Source organism: Monodon monoceros, unplaced genomic scaffold (genome assembly GCF_005190385.1).
Source record: "Monodon monoceros isolate NGI ecotype Baffin Bay Population unplaced genomic scaffold, NGI_Narwhal_1 Super_Scaffold_12, whole genome shotgun sequence".
Taxonomy (NCBI): Eukaryota; Metazoa; Chordata; class Mammalia; order Artiodactyla; family Monodontidae; genus Monodon; species Monodon monoceros.
In genome coordinates, this window is record NW_021703768.1 from 29,856,206 (window position 1) to 29,874,735 (window position 18,530).

Consider the following 18,530-nt stretch of genomic DNA (forward strand, 5'->3'; position numbering starts at 1 on the left):
GGGAGACACCCCTTCCTGCAGCCTGATATGGCACCATGGCAGGCCACGGCAGACCTAGTTCAGGGCTAACAGAGCTCACCCTCACTCTCCTCTCAGCTGGTCGCATTTTCACAGTACACAAACTGCCCAGCCGTGCACAGCAGCCTTGAGGTGGTCCCATCCAGCACAACTGGACACTCCAACCACGTGGACGAAAAGAAACAATAATCTGAAGAAGGAAGGCAGTCAGTGGCCACGGTTCTCCAGCTCTCCTTCTGCAGATCCCAGGCTGCCAGGCATTCGACCTCCCGGCAGACTAGGAGTGCACGGCTAGACCAAGATCAGAGGTACCACCCTCTCTGCAGCCCGTCTTCTTGTTGCCTGCATCTCCCATCTATGCTAGACACGGAAGGGTAGAAGAGAGCTATGCGTGAGACAGACAAGGCTGAGCTTTGAAGAAACCTGGAGGTGGTGAACTAGGGCAGATCCAAGAAGGAGCACACAAAGCCGCCCACCATCTGCCCAGGCATTTGCCCACACATTCCCTGGATTTGGGATTGTTTAGCCATGCACCTCTTACCGAACTCTCAATTTCACCTGCAAGACTAAATTGAGATGGAAGAGCCAGCACGGCTTCCTGTCACCACCCCTCCCCCTATGTCTAGGAACAGGCAAGACCACGGAGGTAGTGATTATTAACAACGCACGTATCAATTGTGACCACACTGTTGTTCCGGAAACCACAGCTGGTGGATCGCTCCCCAAATTGGCTGCAGACTCCCTTCGTAAAGGCGCCCCCTTCTTTTTGCAGAAATTCCCAGAGACAGAAGAGCATTGTCAGGAGATGTTTTCTCCATGCCTATCCCATCACCCTGTCCCCTTTCATTGCCACCATCATACCACCTTCACTCTTTGGGGAAATAAAGTAATATTTTATGAAAATAAAATGTATCTTTTGAAAAGCTTGATACTGATTCTAGGGGCTCTGTGGGCAAAGGCACTCCTGCTGTGCTCCTCCCATTCTCTGGTTTCCCACCTCCATCCCAGCAATCCCTCCCACCCACCGACACCAAACATCCCCACCATGAAGCCCGTGACTGAACAGCTGGCTGGCCCCCTGCCCCGGGAAGCTCCACAAGAATTGAGTAGGTGATATCTGTTTGGCCACGGAACCCTCTTATTTAGGTCCCAGAGCCCAGAAAGGTCCAGGCAATAAACCATTATTTCTCATGAACCTAGAGTTTCTGCTGGGGGTGTAGCAGGAACCCTAACATAAACTTGGGGTTTATGAGACTCAGAAGCCCATTGGCAGAAGATAAAATCCTGAGACAAAATGTACCTTGAGCATAGAAGGAGCTAGAGCAGGTAGATTCAATAACAATGAAATGGCTGTGAACTCAAGACAGAGGGTGATGTAAGTAAATGCTACAAGGGCTGTTTCACGAGAACCCTGGGACACGGTGCCTCTAAAAGAGAATGACACCAAAAGAAGGCTAAGTTGTTTGCTCCTCTCCAGCAGAAAACCCTGCAGCCTCGATCCCTTCCACTCCCCACATACGCTGAGGCTCCGGTGTCCCAGATGCAGCTGGAGACAGATGCCCACTAGGGGAAAGAAGATACTCTGCAGAAAAGGAAAAAAAATCCCTGACAGGAGGGGTGATGCTCAGAGGAAGGGGCCAAAGTCAGGGAAAAGAAAGAAATGGCAGATTTTTGGTGGCCCACCTCGTTGGTTTGCGAGCACATGTAAAAACTACCTCTACCCTTCCAAAGATTCCCCAGAATACTTGGGCAACCTTTTTCAGGAGGCTGGTGGTCCTGAGAGAGTAGGTGGGTTCAAGCGCTAGGGAAGTTTGAATTATTGTTCTTATCAAACTATTTAGACCTGTAAGGTGGCAACATCTGGAGAAACTAGATTTAAAAGATTCATGTACTTTAACCTTCAGAGCCTGTATAAAACTTCCATATGTTTTCAATTTAGCCTGTATGAAATGTTTCCTAAGAATAAGTTGTTCTATACACAATGGATCACTGAGGGGGAAGGGGATTCTTGTCCTAGGAAGATTTCCAGGAAGCGAGAGGGCGGTGAGGATGCTCCATTTCTATCCTTCAGAGGTAGAGCTGCCTCTCTTACTCCTTGAAAATTGCCCCTGTCTTGGTGTCAGCAGATCCAGTGTGGACTCTGAAACTGAGATGTTCCAAACTGGCTTGCCAGCTCTCTGACTTACAAGAAACCCAAGAACTCTTGTATTTCAAGAAGTTGAATCAGTCGTAACATTTTAAATGCAATTTTCTGGTGCTGGGAAATCGTATAGTATTGCAAAAAGGAACAGGGGGATGATAATCACAGTTCAAACTATGGGTATGTTACAGAAAATGTTCAAAGGTGCCCCATGACACTGACTCACTCTGTCTGCTCAGTCAAAGCTTCCCTTGTCAGATTAAACCCCCATTGACATCATTACATTTTCATATCTTCAAAAAGGAAGTTGTGTGGCTTGGAAAGTTTTCCTTTTCCACCATGTTGCTTAACCCAGAGTACACTAACATGACAAAGTCAGGAGACGTGTGTGAGGAGAACACGTGGAACCACTGGGCTGCCATCTCCCTGGAGATTTGCGGGTGGAAAGTAACCTCTATATTTGCAAGAAGTTGCTCTTAAATTTTTTTAATAGATAATGCATGCTCATGGAAAAGTTCAAAGCTTATAAGAATATATGGTCAAAAGCCAGTTCCCATCTCCGTTCTCTCTGTCAGTCCCACAATGCTCCACCCAAGAGTCAACTGCCTGTACTAATTTCTTAATTATCCTTCCGGAGAAGATATTTGATCGATACAACCCTTCTCAGTTTAACACAGATTGCAAGTGATTTAAAACAGTGATTTTCAAATGGTAATGCATGTATGAATCACCCAGGGATCTTATTAAAATGAAGATTCTGATTGAGTCAATCTTGAGTAGGGCTAAGATTCCGCACTTCTAACAGGCTCCGAGGTGATGCCAAGGCTGCTGGTCCCTGGATCACACATTGAATAGCAAGTATTTAGAACGCTGTATTGACTCTAATACATCCTGGTTGTAACGTGAATTAGTACTTCCTTTTTGGAAAGTGATCTGACAACATTTACTAAAATTAAAAAGATTTGAAGTCATCAACCCAGCAATTCCATTCTGAGGCTCTAGCCCAGAGGGAACAAACTACACATAACGTTTCAAGCTAAAACAGGAGACTTTGATGTACTTAAAACATGGTCTTCCTCTCTTAATTGCTTTAAAATGGCTTTGGTATGAATGTTCAAGAAGCTTTTCTTAGCTCATTGGTGCTTACATGGTACCTCCCAGTTTGGTTGCTTTCAGCAGAAAAAGAAAAAGAGTGAAGTTTGATATCTCAATAATGACCAGAGAGGACATGATTTGAGATTCCCAAAATCAGTTGCTCCTAAGGGTGGCCTCCATAACTGATTAAATCCCTTTGAAGTCTTCATTGAGCAGTACCATCCATTTCTCTTCATATAGCACAGAAGTTGTCACCTATCCATAACAGTGCTCTTTTCAAAGCTTGTTCTCCCCCAAAGAAATAAACACCAAATTAGCAGTATCTATCCCACATCACGGTGAAGAATATGGGGCAGATTACCAAAGTATGTGAGGTGCACCTAATTTCAAGTCCTTTTATCCTCAGAGTTAAGAAACATTATTTTTTCCTCCCCACCACTTACCCACATCTGACTGCAATCAGACAGACACCTAAAATACACATACGGCAGATCAACTAGAAAAAAATATGGCCACACTTGCATTTTGTTTTGAAGATTTTCAGATAATATCAAAGATTGCCTCCAAGCCACTGTTCTGGTTTTATAATCCAGGGCAATGTTTTAACCATTTCAGAAATGGAACTAGGTTTCTAGTTCTTTCTCCTTCCAAAATGCAGAGCAGATTCTAATTTGACTTCAACGGCAAAATTATTAGATGTAAACAAACATGTAATCTAATACGTTCAGTTATTATCACCCAAAATGTTTATTTTTATGGCGAATTCAAAAGAACTAAGACATCTAGACATCCAGACATCCAAAACATCTGTTATCTGCTTCCTTCTTTTTCTGAGAAGTTTCCTTCATAAAGGAAATTTCTGGTCAAAGATTAGGACAAAGATAGCCTTCCTTGTCTCATTTTTCTTGTCACCTGCATTAACTTTTCTCACAATAGTGTTGATGGGCAGCATACTGTTTACTCGTGGTTTGTTAAGGTGAGTCTGTAAAAGTTGATGTTCTGAGGGCTTCAGACACTTACCAGATGTAAACATTTAGTCTTCCTTGGCAAATAACTTTGTGTACCCTCCCTCCATCTGTGGGAAACATCAAGTACAAAAAGAGTCCCCAAGCCTGTCTGAATAAGATAATGAAAGCCATCACCAAGGCAATTGGAAGAACCATAGCCGCTGATCCATCATAACTTTCCCTTCCAGCCAAATATTACACTGCCCCTGTGCAGTAAGTATCCAGGACACCCCACCCCCGACAAAGTATTAGCCTCGATAGGTTAAGAAGGCACCAGGGAGATAAAGTCCCACTCTGACTTTTCCCCAGCACCTTAAGAATATTAAAGTCAGTTGGGAATTCAGAGTTCTACACCTGTTGCTGGTTCCTGGAAATGCAGCCAAAGAGTACTGCAGGGGAATCTAGGGTGATCCATGGATCGGGAGGGACAACCCATGATAAAATATAAGATTTAGCACGTACAAGTCATGTGTTTTACAGCTTTAGTGCCCCCTGTCTTATAACTTCATAGCATGGTACATAGTAATTTGTATGATTTACTAGGGCTTCCTTTCTGAATTAAGGACAAGAATAAGCAATATGACATTCTCCAAGCAGTACAATTCTATTGTTTATAAATATTAAGGACAAACAGTTACAGGAACTAGGGTGACAAAAGTGCTTCTTGATCAAAGGACAGTTTTCATAAATTAGCTTTTTTCCCACAAGTTAACATCTGTGAAATCGGAATGAGGCTTAAAATTAATGTCATCTAGATTTGATGCATTGCAATAAATAATTCACATACAAATGTTTTTGGTTCTAAAGCAATTATAAGTACTTGTAAAATAAGTTGTTCTCTTAATTATACCATCTCAGGTTTTTGGTTTGTTTGTTTTAAATGTATTGACCTAGGAAGTATTTTATTTATTGATACTACCTAATTAAACATCCCTCTAGCTTACCTAATTGACCGACATTCTGAAGTATCTGGTGCCACACTAAAAATATTTTCCTTTAAAGGTAATTTTTACTGTTACCATTGTTGTCTATCTGTTTCCTTCTTGGCTTGGAGCCTGACTGGCTGGGCCATTCTACCCAATTCCATTGAATGGATTGCAACTCATACTGCATCTCTTTGGAAGAAGAGCTATGTAACCCTAACTTTATTCCTCTTTGTTTTCAAATGTTACATAGATTTTTATTGTGAGAGCAGAGCTACTTCTTACACAAGTAGCATTGTGCTAGCAGGACACTGACCTGACCTACTTTGATGGGAATGGGTTGTACGATTGCAAATCACTTACAAACACTGGCTGACCTCTTTCCAATTCTATAAGGTTGCTCCGAAACACTTACTGAGAGGGCACATGAATTAAAATCATTATGAAATTGTCTCTTCAATTAGACAGAAGCAAAATGACAGAAAATTCTACTATAAAAGCCTATTCTACTCTGCTATTCAGATAGCGACATCTTTTCCGTATTCCTCTTTTTTCTCCTTGTGTGTTCTTAATGATTCATTAAGAATTATCCTTAAGAACCAAATTGCTCCTTTAGTCAACTCTTACCTCCTCTTAAGTGACCAGTTTAATTCATCTTACTAGAATGATGACTCATAGCTGAATGAATGTATTTAATCCCAGAATTAAAAAGCTGTTTGCAGGACTTGAACAAATTATCTGGTAGGGTTGTTTGTTTTTCGTTTTCATTTTTGTGTTTTAGTATCATGTAAGACACTGCCCAAATATCACTTTTTTGATCCTGAACACTGCTGCACATAAAATATTCTCTATTTAGGACACATGGAAATACAACTCAAAATGGTACTAGATTAAGCTTTTGGAGGGTCTAGTGTTTGTAAGTTCTAGAATTACCCAGATAAATCATCCATCCATCCATTTTTATTATATAATTACCAAAGTGCTAATTACATGTATTTTGGGTGTTCCCTTATTGGGGAAAATGTTTCTAACACCTATAAACCACAAGCAGAGTGTCAGATTAAACAAACTCTTTGTTCCCGCAGTTTGTTCAAGAACAATTTGTATCCGTAAGCAAAACTTAACATCAACATGGTTCTGGCCCAAAGTGCTGACTTAGAACAGATGCTGGTTAACAGCTCAAAAGGTAAAGGGTCTACAGAAATAAAGGGTTTAGGATTAACTGGACTTCAAAAACGAAGCAGAAGAGAAATGTGGGGAATCCTTTTCATTTCAATTCAAAATTGGCTCAAGATTTTTATTGTTCTTCTTGCCTAGAAAACAAGACCAAACCCTACACATTTGAACTCAGTCTCATAGCATACTGCTACTTCAAAGTGGCTCAACCCAAATCAACTTCTGGTACATCACAAAAATAAAAGCTGATATGTCAAGACAGAACTGTTTTCTAAACTACATAAACAGGAAAACCTAATCTCTCTGAAGTTTCCTACCTGAGCACGTTTTGTTGTTGTTCAGTAAACCTGTTGGTAAATCAAGATGCTGCCTGCAATGGTTGAGATATTGCTTCTTTGACATAGTCATTCGCAGAGTAACTCATAGTAATCATAGCAAGATAACAAGACGGGAATAGTTAGTTGTAGCCAATCAGACCTGAGCCAATTGTGTTATCTGCAAAAAAAGAGGGAAGGGACTGAAGAGGAAGAAAGAGGAGCAAAAATATGTTTAAGACTGTGTCTTGCTTTCATTAATTGAAATATGAATGATAGGGCATATTGAAACAGGTTGATTAACAATTTTCTTTTTAAACTCAAAATCAATCCATTTACTTTCATATTTAAAATTTTTATATAAAAAGCTACCTTGTCCCTGGAAAAACTGAAAGATTGTTATTTTCTACTTGTTTCATTGAAATAATATCAACATATGCATTTGCCCTCATGGAAGGTGCAGGGGTTATGGAAGGTTTTCAGGTTATAGCAAATACGGTAGGACTCTCAAGAGTCAGTGCTGATGGGCATTTGCTGGCATCCCAAATCCCATTCTGTGATCTTAAACTGAGCAGGAGCAGAAGGATTTGGAGAGACATTGGAAAACCATTCAGAGAGCTAATGGGCTGGGAGATGACAAGGCAATAAAAACATAAATAATTTGAGGTGTGCACATAATTTAGTTATGCTTTTCGTATATGTGAAGGCTCCTCTGAAAATCAATCAGTAGCAACTCTTGATGTTTACTGACCTCAACAAAAGAAAACGAGCCTAAACTCTGCACGAAGGAATTAGCTTAACTCTTTTTACTCAGTGAACTTTTCATGAGGAATTAATCTATCACTAGAAGACCTCTAATGAAGTTCCATATGGTTACAATTCTGTGACTCCTACTTCACAAAAAAAACTACAAATATTCACCCATGCATTCATTTTCTCAATACCTATTGAGTACCAATTATGCACCAGGTACTATGATAGTGCTATGGAAATGGACAAGGCATCAAGCTTTTTTTCAGAAACTCCCCACTTAGTGAAGGACACTGACCAATAAACAGACCATTACTCCCCATTACCATGAGCACTTAGGGGGCAATGGGAATGCAGCAGAGGGACAACTGAAGTGTGTACGTGTTCAATATAAGAGGACCATCTAGCATCGGAGTCAAAGTAGCTTATGGAGTCTGTTTCTCTGAGATGGAATTCAGTTTTCTCTTACTGGGATGCTTTTGAGAGAGTCTTTCTAGGTCCAGACTAACTTTTAGAGTTTGGCTCATTCCAAGGTATAAACATTATCTCTAAATTGTGTTCTTTGGGACAGATTAGTATAGCACTTAAGAGGATGGGTTTGGAATCATACAGATCTGCATTCTCCTTAAAATAGCAGCATGGTCCTGGGAAGTTATTTAACATCTCAAAGTCTCAGTCCCCTACTAAATAAGGTTGTAATAATTAAATGAGAGAAAACAAGGTGCTCAGCATGTATTAGCAATGATGGTGGTGATGACGATGACGATGATGTAGGATAGTGAGCCCGGTGCATAGGCACGTGCTAATTGGCTCTTTTAGGAACCATTGCTAATTGCAAGCCTACTTAGAGTTGCCCTTCCCTTCAGGGGGCTTTTTCACTCGTAGCTTTCCTACTATGAGCTGTATTTCTCTCTCCTGCCTGGGGTTCTTTCCACTCACCTTTCAGAACTTTCAGACTTTTCTTTTGTTAAAAGTACTCATGATTTCCCACCCTCAGTGATGGTCTTAGCGATTCCTAACTCTCTGCTAGCATTAATAATGAATTTTTACTTTGCATCATAGTCAATCCCTTAAATGTTTCATAAACAAACATTTCTTGTAATTGCAAAACATCTACCTAGAAAGTTGAGGGAAAGGAGAAGTGGTACCGGTTTCTTTTTTCAGTGTTAATCAGAGAAAGACTGAAAGTGATGCTTTATGACTAAACTTTTGAAGAAATGAGACCATTCAAGTTGATGACATCTTTGTCTGGAGTTGGTGGGTAGTGTTAAGTACATACTTCCAACATTCTTTTTTATTATTGTAACTAAATTTTTGATTAAATTTTCCAAGTGATGAAATTTAAAATTTCCAAATAACTATAAATTCAAGTATAGTGAAATATACTTTGGGATCCCATTTCTCTATTCATTTGTGAATGTGAAGCATAGTGATGAATTATCATCTTGAGAACCAAAAAGGAGAAGATGTTCTGCACAACAGTGAGCCAAAGTTGATGGGAAAACAAAAAGGGAAAAAACTCTATCTACATTCACAAAAACTGAAAATATGACAATTTTTAAAAATCTTTTTTTTTTTTGCCAAGTGAGGGGCAAATAAAAATTCACATAAGAAGAAAAGATAACATGTAGGGAATACTTGTCTACCATAAAGTGTTGAAATAAATTCAGACTGTAGTGAAGACTGCTTATTCCTACCCTCCTTCTGTCAGCAAGACGACTTTTTAAAATCATTCCAGAGATGGAGCAGCTTTGTTCCTTCTTCCCCAGCTACCCATCTCCTCCAGCCTTGTGGGGCCAGGTTAACTTGGAGACAATGCTCAAGGGTTGCATCTGTTGTCAAAGGCAAGTTTGTGTGCCTGACACACAGTGAGGCCAAACAAACCAAAACGTAAGAGTTTGGAGCAGAGAAAGGTTTATTGCAGAGTCAAGCAAGGAGAATGGACAGCTTGTGTTCAAAAAATCCAAACTCTCCAATGGTTTTCAGCGTGGTGTTCCATGAATCTCAATCATCAGCCTTCTGGTTTCAACCAGTCTGGGGTCTCGGTATGTAAGTACTACCATCTACCTGGTTGGGGGTCTTATTTCTTGTAGAAGAACTCAAAGATATATTGTTATGTATATTCCTTGAGGAGGAAACCCAGACTCTGCTTTTTTTTTCCGTTTGTTTGGGGGTTTTTTTTGTTGTTGTTTGGTTTGGTTTTAGTTTTGGTGTTTTTTTGACTTCTCCTTCTTTGTTTCTGCATCCCCTCAGTTCCCTAGTTAGAAACTGTTTGAATCTGCCCTTTGAAACTCAGGGAAGGCTCAGAGGTTGTATGAAGCCTATTTCCTACAAAAAGGAAACAAGACGAGGAAAGGATTTGTACCCAAGGGGGCCCCCAGGGTCCTGCTTGATTTCAAAAATAATAGAATAAAGAGTAAAATCATTTAAAACTCATAACCTAAATTTTTCTTTTGTTTAATAAAAAATATAATGTGAATTCAGTTAACAATATCTCGATATAAGACTAAAGGTTTTTCTTGGGGGGGGGGGTTGGTATAGATTCTCTTATTGGAGTTTGGTGTTGTTTCTCATGTACACTCCCAAGGCTTCATCCAATAATTTCCAGTTTATATTTCTTTTAAATGGACTAATAAGCTAATTATACTTGTGAAACTGAGTAAAGAATGTGTTTAGATGTTTATGATTTTTTTCCTTACAATCATTAACATTTGTCCTACACCTAATTTGATTGAAATATTTCAATAAATGAATGAATCAACTTTTTTTTCAATAACTCTGTTGACTGAAAAAAATGCACAACATGAGAGTTGTGAGTTAAGTTTTATTTGGGGCAAAATGATGACTATAGTCCGGGAGACAGCATTTCAGATAGCTCTGAGAAACTGCTCCAAATAGGTAGGGGGGAAGGTCAGTATATATGTGATTTTGGTGAAGGGGGAGTGCATGCAATCAAGTACATATTTTTTGAAGAAAGTTACTGCTAGTCACAAGGAGCAGACGTCACCATGAAGAATTCTAGTGCTTTTCTAGATACTAAGAGATGCAAGAATTGGGCTCATACAATCTTCTCCTGGAAATATCTAACTATCTAAAGACCTGTTCTGCTAATTTTTCCCAGAGCACAGAGTACCTCATTCCTATTTTCCACCCTGAACTCCTTTCAGGGGATGTTGAAAGTCAGCAGCTACAGCGGCTCTTGATTTAATCCTTGTAGAGGTAGATGGCAAGTGCCAATTTGTGGTTGACAATTCAAATGTGTCTTCATAGAAATAACAATTTGTATATTGTATTAATAGTTCATCAGTTCATGTAGTGTGTAACTAATGTGTATAATTACTATAAGTACATCTGGCAAAACAATGTGGCAAATGCAATTTATCTTCGGTAAATAAACAGCTCTACTGGTCAGAGCACCTGGGATGGTCAGTGTGCCCCAAGTTTGTTTACAGAGCAGACAGAGACCATTGGTTAATCTAAAGAGTTAGTTATGGGAAGCGCCTGTTATACAAGGCTGTTATTACTGCCTGTTCTCTCTCTTTGCACACAGCCTAGGACGGAATGTACTAAACACTATAATCAAAAGAAGAGAGGACAGCCGACTTTTGCCTTCTTGGATCAGTTTATCAGTTACTGATACTGCTGTACCTCCTGCATTTCATGTCAAATAACAAGAGGAAACATAAAGGAAGTAGTGCCAAATCTTCAATTAGACAAAGAAGAGAGTCCAAAGTAGAGGGACAGGATAAATAAGTTGAAGAAATAAACTTTGCCTTTTTAAGAATTTAAATTGTCACTCTTGAGTGTTCACTGCCCCCATCTGTTTCTCCTTTACTATTGCTAATAACAAAACTGCTGGAAAATTAAAAGCTCAGATGTGTCTTCTGATTTCATTCTTCAGTGTATTCACATTTATTCTGTAACTCTACAGCAATGACTTTGGAGATCATCTAGTTCCTTGTTTTTCAGTCAAAAGCTCTTAAGAGTGAAATTTTCTCTTCAAAGGAAAATTTTAAAAAGAGTTGCAATATATCAAAAAATTATCAAGGGACCTGGACTAATTATAGAGGAAGCAGGTAGTGCTCTTGCCACCCTTTCTCCGTGTCCCCTGAGGACCTCCACAGAGGCCTAGAGCTCTGTGAAAGCCATCAAATACCTTTCATAACCTTGCTCCTGCCAAACAGCCATTCTGAAACTAGTCACATCAAACACACACGCACACACACACACACACACACACACACAGTAAAGGCATTGATATCCAATATAATTTTACTGCAGATTTCTTGAGAATTTGGAGCAGAGCTATCATATGTTACAACACACCATAACATAGCCTAAGACTCTCAGTTTATCCAAAGTTTTACGCCATATGGCAGTTGTCATATCAGCTCAGTGTATCTCTCTCTGTCCTTCATCCCCCATCCCCTTCTCTTCTCTGGCTGCTCAAGTCCTCCACATCCACACCCATGTTTCTCCCCACATACATACAACAGCCATTTCTTTCCTTAAGGAAAACAGAGCAAGTCACCTGTCCACCAATACTAACACCTGGTTCTCAGCCGCACATGATCACTGTGCCTTGGACAAAGCCCCTGGAGAGCCAGCCACCATTCCTTCAGCTGCACGCTAATCTTGTCCAATTTCTGAGACCCAAAGAGAACACCTCAGTGTCCTATTATTCCAATATGCTTTCCACCACGCTTGTAGCTACCATGAAATAAAATGCAGTTTCAAAGAAGAGAGATCACTGTTCCCTGTACATATCTGTGAGTTTATTACTTAATATGAAAAGAGAGATTTTCAGTCAATCCCACTGCAGTCCCCTGAACAATATATAATTTTTCAAATCACATCATCTGAACTATGATTCATCTCTTCCTGTATTTGTGCTGTGATTCTAGCTACTCAGACTAGAATATTAAAATATGACTCTCTTGTTAGTTTCTCTTGTTAGTGACTTTCCCTAATTAGATATCAGAATGGGACTTTATGGGATATTCTCACGGAGATATTGCCCTCCCCTCTTTGCTCTTAACTATTCGCTTAAAATATTTACACTCATGATAAATTAGAAACACATTTGACAAGATCAATGAAATTTACACAGACTTTTAACTAGACCAAGAAAAAAAGAGGGAAGACTCCAATTACTAAATCAGGAATGGAAGAGGAGACATCACTATTGATCTTACAATAACAAAAGAATTATAAGGAAATACAATAAACAACTGTATGCCAATAAATTAGATAACCTATGTGGTGGACAAATTCCTAGAGAGATGTAAACTACCAAAACTGACTCAAGAAGAAATAGAAAACCTGAATAAACCTAAACAAATAAAGAGATTGAATTAGTAATTTTAAAACTTCCCACAATGAAAAGCCCAGGCTTAAATGGCTTCACTGATAAATTCCACCAAACATTTAAAGATTTAATGATAATTCTTCACAAATTATTCCAAAAAATAGAAGAGGATGGAAGACTTTTCAATTTATTGTATGATGCCGATATTACCCTATACCAAAACCAAACAAAGACATTGCAAGAAAACTACAATGTTCAGTATGAATATATATGCAAAAATCCTCAGCAAAATACTAGCAAACTTGAATCCAGCAATATAATTAGGCCATAATCAAGGAATGGAAGTTTGGTTTAACATCTGAAAATTAATAAAAGTAATATATCATATTAGTAAAATAAAGGACAAAACACATAATCACCTCAATAGATTCAGAAAAAGCATTTGACAAAATGCGACATGCTTTCATGATTAAAATACTCAACAAAGTAGGACTCGGAAGGGAACTAGTCAACCTGATAAAAGTTATCTAAGAAAAAGCCATAGCTAATGTCATGTTTAATGATGAAAGACTGAATGCTTTTCTCCTGTGATCAGGAACAAGACAAGGATGTCCACTCTCTCCAGTTCTATTCAGCATTGTACTGGAGATTCTAACCAAGGCAATTAGTCAAGTAAAAGAAACAAAAGTGTTTCAGATTGGAACAAGAAAAGGAAAACCATCTACTCACAAATGACATGATTTTGTAGGTAGAAAATCCTTAGAAATCCACAAGAAAAAAATAACTATAAGAGCTAATGAGTTCAAAGAGATTGCAGGATATTCGATCAATATTCTGAAAGCAATTGTATTTTTTTAACATCTTTATTGGAGTATAATTGCTTTACAATGGTGTGTCAGTTTCTGCTTTATAACAAAGTGAATCAGTTATACATATACATATGTCCCCATATTTCTTGCATCTCCCTCCCTCCCACCCTCCCTATCCCACCCCTCTACGTGGTCACAAAGCACTGAGCTGATCTCCCTGTGCTATGCGGCTGCTTCCCACTAGCTATCTATTTCATGTTTGGTAGTGTATATATGTCCATGCCACTCTCTCACTTTGTCCCAGGTTGCCCTTCCAGAAACTGTATTTTTATACAAGCAATTAACAATATGAAAAAGAAATTAAGAAGACAAGTCCATTTACAAGACCATCAAAGAGATTAAAACACTTTGGAATAAAAAGAATAAAAAAAGAGTGTAAAAATTTTACACTGAAAACTATAAAACATTGTTGAAAGAAATTAATAAAAACCTTAAAATGGAAAAACACTTTTTATTAACATATTGGAAGACTTAATATTGTGAAGATGTCAATACTCCCCAAGTAGATGTTTAGTCAGCTGAATCCTATCAGATTTCAGCCTCCTTATTTGTAGAAACGGGCAAGCTAAAGTGGACCCTAAAATTCATACGGAAATGCAAGTATCCCAGAATAGCCAAAGCAATGAAAAAAAAAGTACAAAACTAGAGGGCTCATATTTTCTGATTTCAAAACTTACCACATAGCTACAGTAATAAAAATGGTGTAGTACTGGCCATGGAAAATCACCTTATACAGTATTTATGGTTAATTGATTTCAGGCAAGAATGTCAAGACAAATGAAAGGAGAAAGAATAGTCTCTTCAACAAATAGCCTTTCCAAAGATGGTATATACATATGCAAAAGAATGAGGTTCTTTTTCATTTTGTATATGGTAGAATTCTGCCTAGAGATATGGTGAGAACTTTGGGAAAGCTGTTATATTCTGAGACTGCATCGATAAGACTTTTCAGTAAGAGATCCAAAGGCTGCCACTAGCCTGGTCTGGAGTGAGGGTGAGGGGTGATGAGAGGTGATGGAAGGGCTTGGATGATAGGGGTGAGAGTATACAGATGATGATCAGCAGTGAGGAGCACTCACATGTTCTCCAACTAAGCTGTGGAGGAGTTTCCATGACTGTCTCTAGAGAAGGTACCAAGTTAGGCAGGCTAACTTAGTTGGAAGTCCTGATTCAGAGAGGGCCTTCTCTCCTTGTCTCATGACTATGACAATGTTGCATGTGAGAACAATGATACATGTGACACAGAATGGAGGAAAGAGCAGGATGGCACAGCAACCAGGACGGTGGTAGACCAGCCCTGCATCACTGGCCTAGGGGCTCAGGTATTCGGCAACACTGAGGGGATATAGCTGTCCTAATTCTTCTTTAGATGGAATTTATTTGGTAGTGGAGTGGGCAGAGTTTTGGCCATCCCCAGAGGCAATGAAAGCAGGTAGGAATGACCTTCAAGGACAATGGGGGTTTTGAGGTAATGTTTGCCAGTCAGGACTGATGGAGGCATGGGAAAGCAACTTGAGTTGAGTGGCTGTTAGTCAATTGCTCATTAGACTTCATTAGGAAATCTGAACAGGGAAAAGAAAACTATGCTCCCTAAACTCTTTTTTAAAAAAATTTCTTAAGATCCCTTTTCAAAATTTCAGTTCCACTAAACTGTGAGAAAGAGATTAGCATTGAGGATAGGGAGGGGCCAGAAGCACTAGCATTCAGGGTCAGTTGTCAAAGCTGCAACCAGCTCAGCCTGTTGGAAGGAGCTGGCAGAGAAAGAGAAAGGCAGTGGTTCTCCTTCGCTCCTGCATCCACAATCCCCAGTGGACTCCCCAGCCCCACCCTAGCAGACGTTGAGGCAGCAAATCTAAGGTAAGACTGGGCAGGCTAAGTCTTACACGTGCCACAGGTGAATCTGATGCGCAGCCAGGATTGAGAACCACTAGAAAAGCAGATTCTAGAGCGGCGCGGTCCCCAATCCTTTTGGCACCAGGGACGGGTTTCGTGGAAGAAAATTTCTCCACGGATGGTGGGGTGGTATGGTTCAGGCGGTAATGTGAGTGATGGGGAGTGATGGGGACTGGTACCAGTCCGAGGGCCGGGAGTTGGGGACCCCTGTTCTAGAGGGAGTCAGGAGCAACAGTGGAGCCTGACCCCTTGACCTGACCTTTTTGTGTCCAGCCTCCTACCTCCCGCTTTAAGCCATACAAGCACTTGTTCTTAACATCTTTGAGGTCACAGACCTCTTGGGAATTTGGAGAAACCTAGGGATCTTCTCCATGCTTTAAAAGAATCTATTTTAGTGTGTTCCACAAGATTTACTTTTCTTTACATACTCAAACCATAGTTAAGCATGGGACCCAACTATCATTTAAACATATGAATTTTATTCTGAATTGGCAAGGTCAAATTTTTCACCGTTGGTAGACTAGGGACTCAAGGTAAAAACAAAACTGAGTTCCAAAAATAAAGGATCACATCTCTTGAACATCAAAGCATCCTTTGATGTTGGAAAAATAGTGCGATCTCCATGTGGACAGAGATAAAGATAAGTTGCAGTAGAAAGGGCAGGGCATCCAGGACTCAACAGAGCTCATCGGGAATCTCTTGTTTTCCAGAAGCTCTCACAGAACCAAACCAATTTTAGGTAACATCCAAACTCATCTACCTGCAGCAATTAGAAGAACTCCACCTATAAAATTGCCCTGTGACCTCTGAAGCCAATGCTTTAGGCAGGCGTTGAAACTTGGGCTTGCTTTACTTTACTTCTCTTTGGTAAGAGGGGATCCATGTAAAGAGTCTCCTAAACACACTGCCCCACTCCCAGTTTTGAAGTTCTACTGTTCAGCTACATTAATTTGTTTGGTTTTTCCTCCTTTCCTTGCTCTTCTTCTATGGTTGACTTTGAGTTTTGTCTGGGGTTTGACATGAGCGATGGTTTTGTGATGTTATGTCATCAGGCGAGTAGCCCTTGAGCCCATGGTTCTCCAAAAGCGCTTTTTCCCCTTTATGGCATCTTTTGGAATGTCATTTTACCCAGACATCGTGCACATTATCTCTCTACAATACCATCTGCTGAGGTATCTTAGGTGTTACCCAACCTCCAACATCTCCATGCATGTGAAACCTGTTGACAACAGTCCTTCACCCCAGAGCATCTGTGTCATATCTGCACAGCTGTCAGAAATGCTGAGAGAAACCTCAGGCTTCTCCCTGGGGTTTTGGGACACACAGAGACTCTGAGATTAGCTCAAGCCTTTCTGCATTGGTACCCTTGGCAGACATCTCTACTCTGTTCTCCAGTGCCCTAGTGGTTTAGGGAAATCCGTGGGGTTGGCCACCTCCAAGCATGCAAGTGAGAAGTGGAACATAGGTTCCCTCTACTCGTGAATGCCCCAAGCCTGTCCAGGGACCTTCTCCTCCTTGGATTTACAGCCCACTGCGGGGAGGTGTTAGGATGCTGGGCTCCCTGCCTGCCCCTGCCCCTGCCCCTGCCCCTTTATTAGTCTACATTTCTCATAAGGGTTCATCAGCACTCAAGTCTCTGTTTTCCACTGTTTTCCTCCCCTTTTCCAGTTAGATTCTCTTTATTTAGTTGAGAGAGAGAGAGAGAGAGAGATCTGGATTGGCTCAAGATGACGGAAGGAAGGGAGAAGTGTCTGACCTGGCAAACAATTGTTCCAAATCTTTCCTGTCTTACGGAGTGTGGCTTTTGAAATGGAAAATCAGAAATTTAAAGTCTCTGTTTCCTAGTATCACAATTTTCACTTGGGATGTCGGAGACCTTCTGGAGGAAGGGTTAAAAGTTAATGGGAGGGGAGACATGTGGTTTAACATTTTACAACATCATTTGCCACATTTGTCACCCTCTTGATGAAAGCAGATGGTGGAGAAAACTTACGTGCACTAAATACCTGTGTGACAGGCAATGAACCATGTACTTCAGCCACAGAGTGACCCTCAGAATTAAATACTATTGCCCCATTTTGCAGATTAGGCAAGTGCAGGTGAGCACTGGCAGGGACAGAATTGGAACTCAAGTGTGATTCTGAGACCATCGCTATTCACTAGAATTCAGAGATTGAAAAATTCGAAGCAGCAGAACTCCTTTATTTTTCAAACAAAATCCTACACAGATAACTACACTATAAAACAGGTTTTTGTGCAGAAGGAAGGTTACCATTCTGACCCAGAGTACTCTCACTCTGTTTCCTCCATGTCCTTGGTGAGGATAAAAGAACAGGATTTTCATTTCCCTATTTCCAGCCTCTTCTGAATATCCAAGGCTGTACTTTTCTTCTTCTTGGGACTTTGCAATTAACTGAAACTTTTTGGGGGGGGGAAACCAGACCATCTTAGAGCATTGTCATTATTGGGCAGTCGGAGGGGAAACTGATGGCTGTGTTGAAGTGAAGTCCTCACTGGCCCCATGGGAAGGACATATGGTGGAGCTCTGAGTTATGTGGTGTGCAGGGGGCCCCAGAGTGGAGAGATTGGGCTCTGGTTCACCTTGCAAGGAGGCCCTGGATATTGGTGGATGCTTTGCAGCTCTGGGCTCCATCACTTCCCACCTGATTTCCTCCAATTGCTCCTTCATAGCCTGGGAACCTGCCCTCTTTCCCCATCCTTCTCTCCCTTCACTTCTCCCCCAATATGAATCCTTTTCTAGTCTGAGGGATGGACGGAATGGTATTTTCGGGGCTAGAGGAGTTGATAATCCTTTCTTCTGTGGCCCTATTTATGCCACGTTTCTCTTTAACTACCTCTAAGGCTCAGGATTTTGAAATTCAAAAGCCTGGAAGAGATTCTTCTCTTTGGTGTTTTCAACTGGCATCTTTCTTCCCCAAGAGTTCAGAATGCCTGGCTCTTGCATGAGGAGCAGGGGATAAGAAGAGAAAAAAAAAAAAAGAAAGAAAAGGGAAGTAAAACCCATGGGCAGGGGTAG

At 40.4% G+C, this 18,530-nt stretch overlaps 1 protein-coding gene across 1 annotated transcript in view; it reads left to right on the forward strand.

Moving 5' to 3' along the window:
- The first annotated feature begins 15,351 nt into the window (after positions 1 to 15,351).
- The window catches only part of IL7R (interleukin 7 receptor), a 44,842-nt gene continuing 41,663 nt past the window's right edge, over positions 15,352 to 18,530 (forward strand). Inside the window, exon 1 of the mRNA XM_029218534.1 lies at positions 15,352 to 15,457. The gene's annotated coding sequence lies outside the window, so the exon portion shown is untranslated. The remainder of the gene's footprint in view (positions 15,458 to 18,530) is intronic.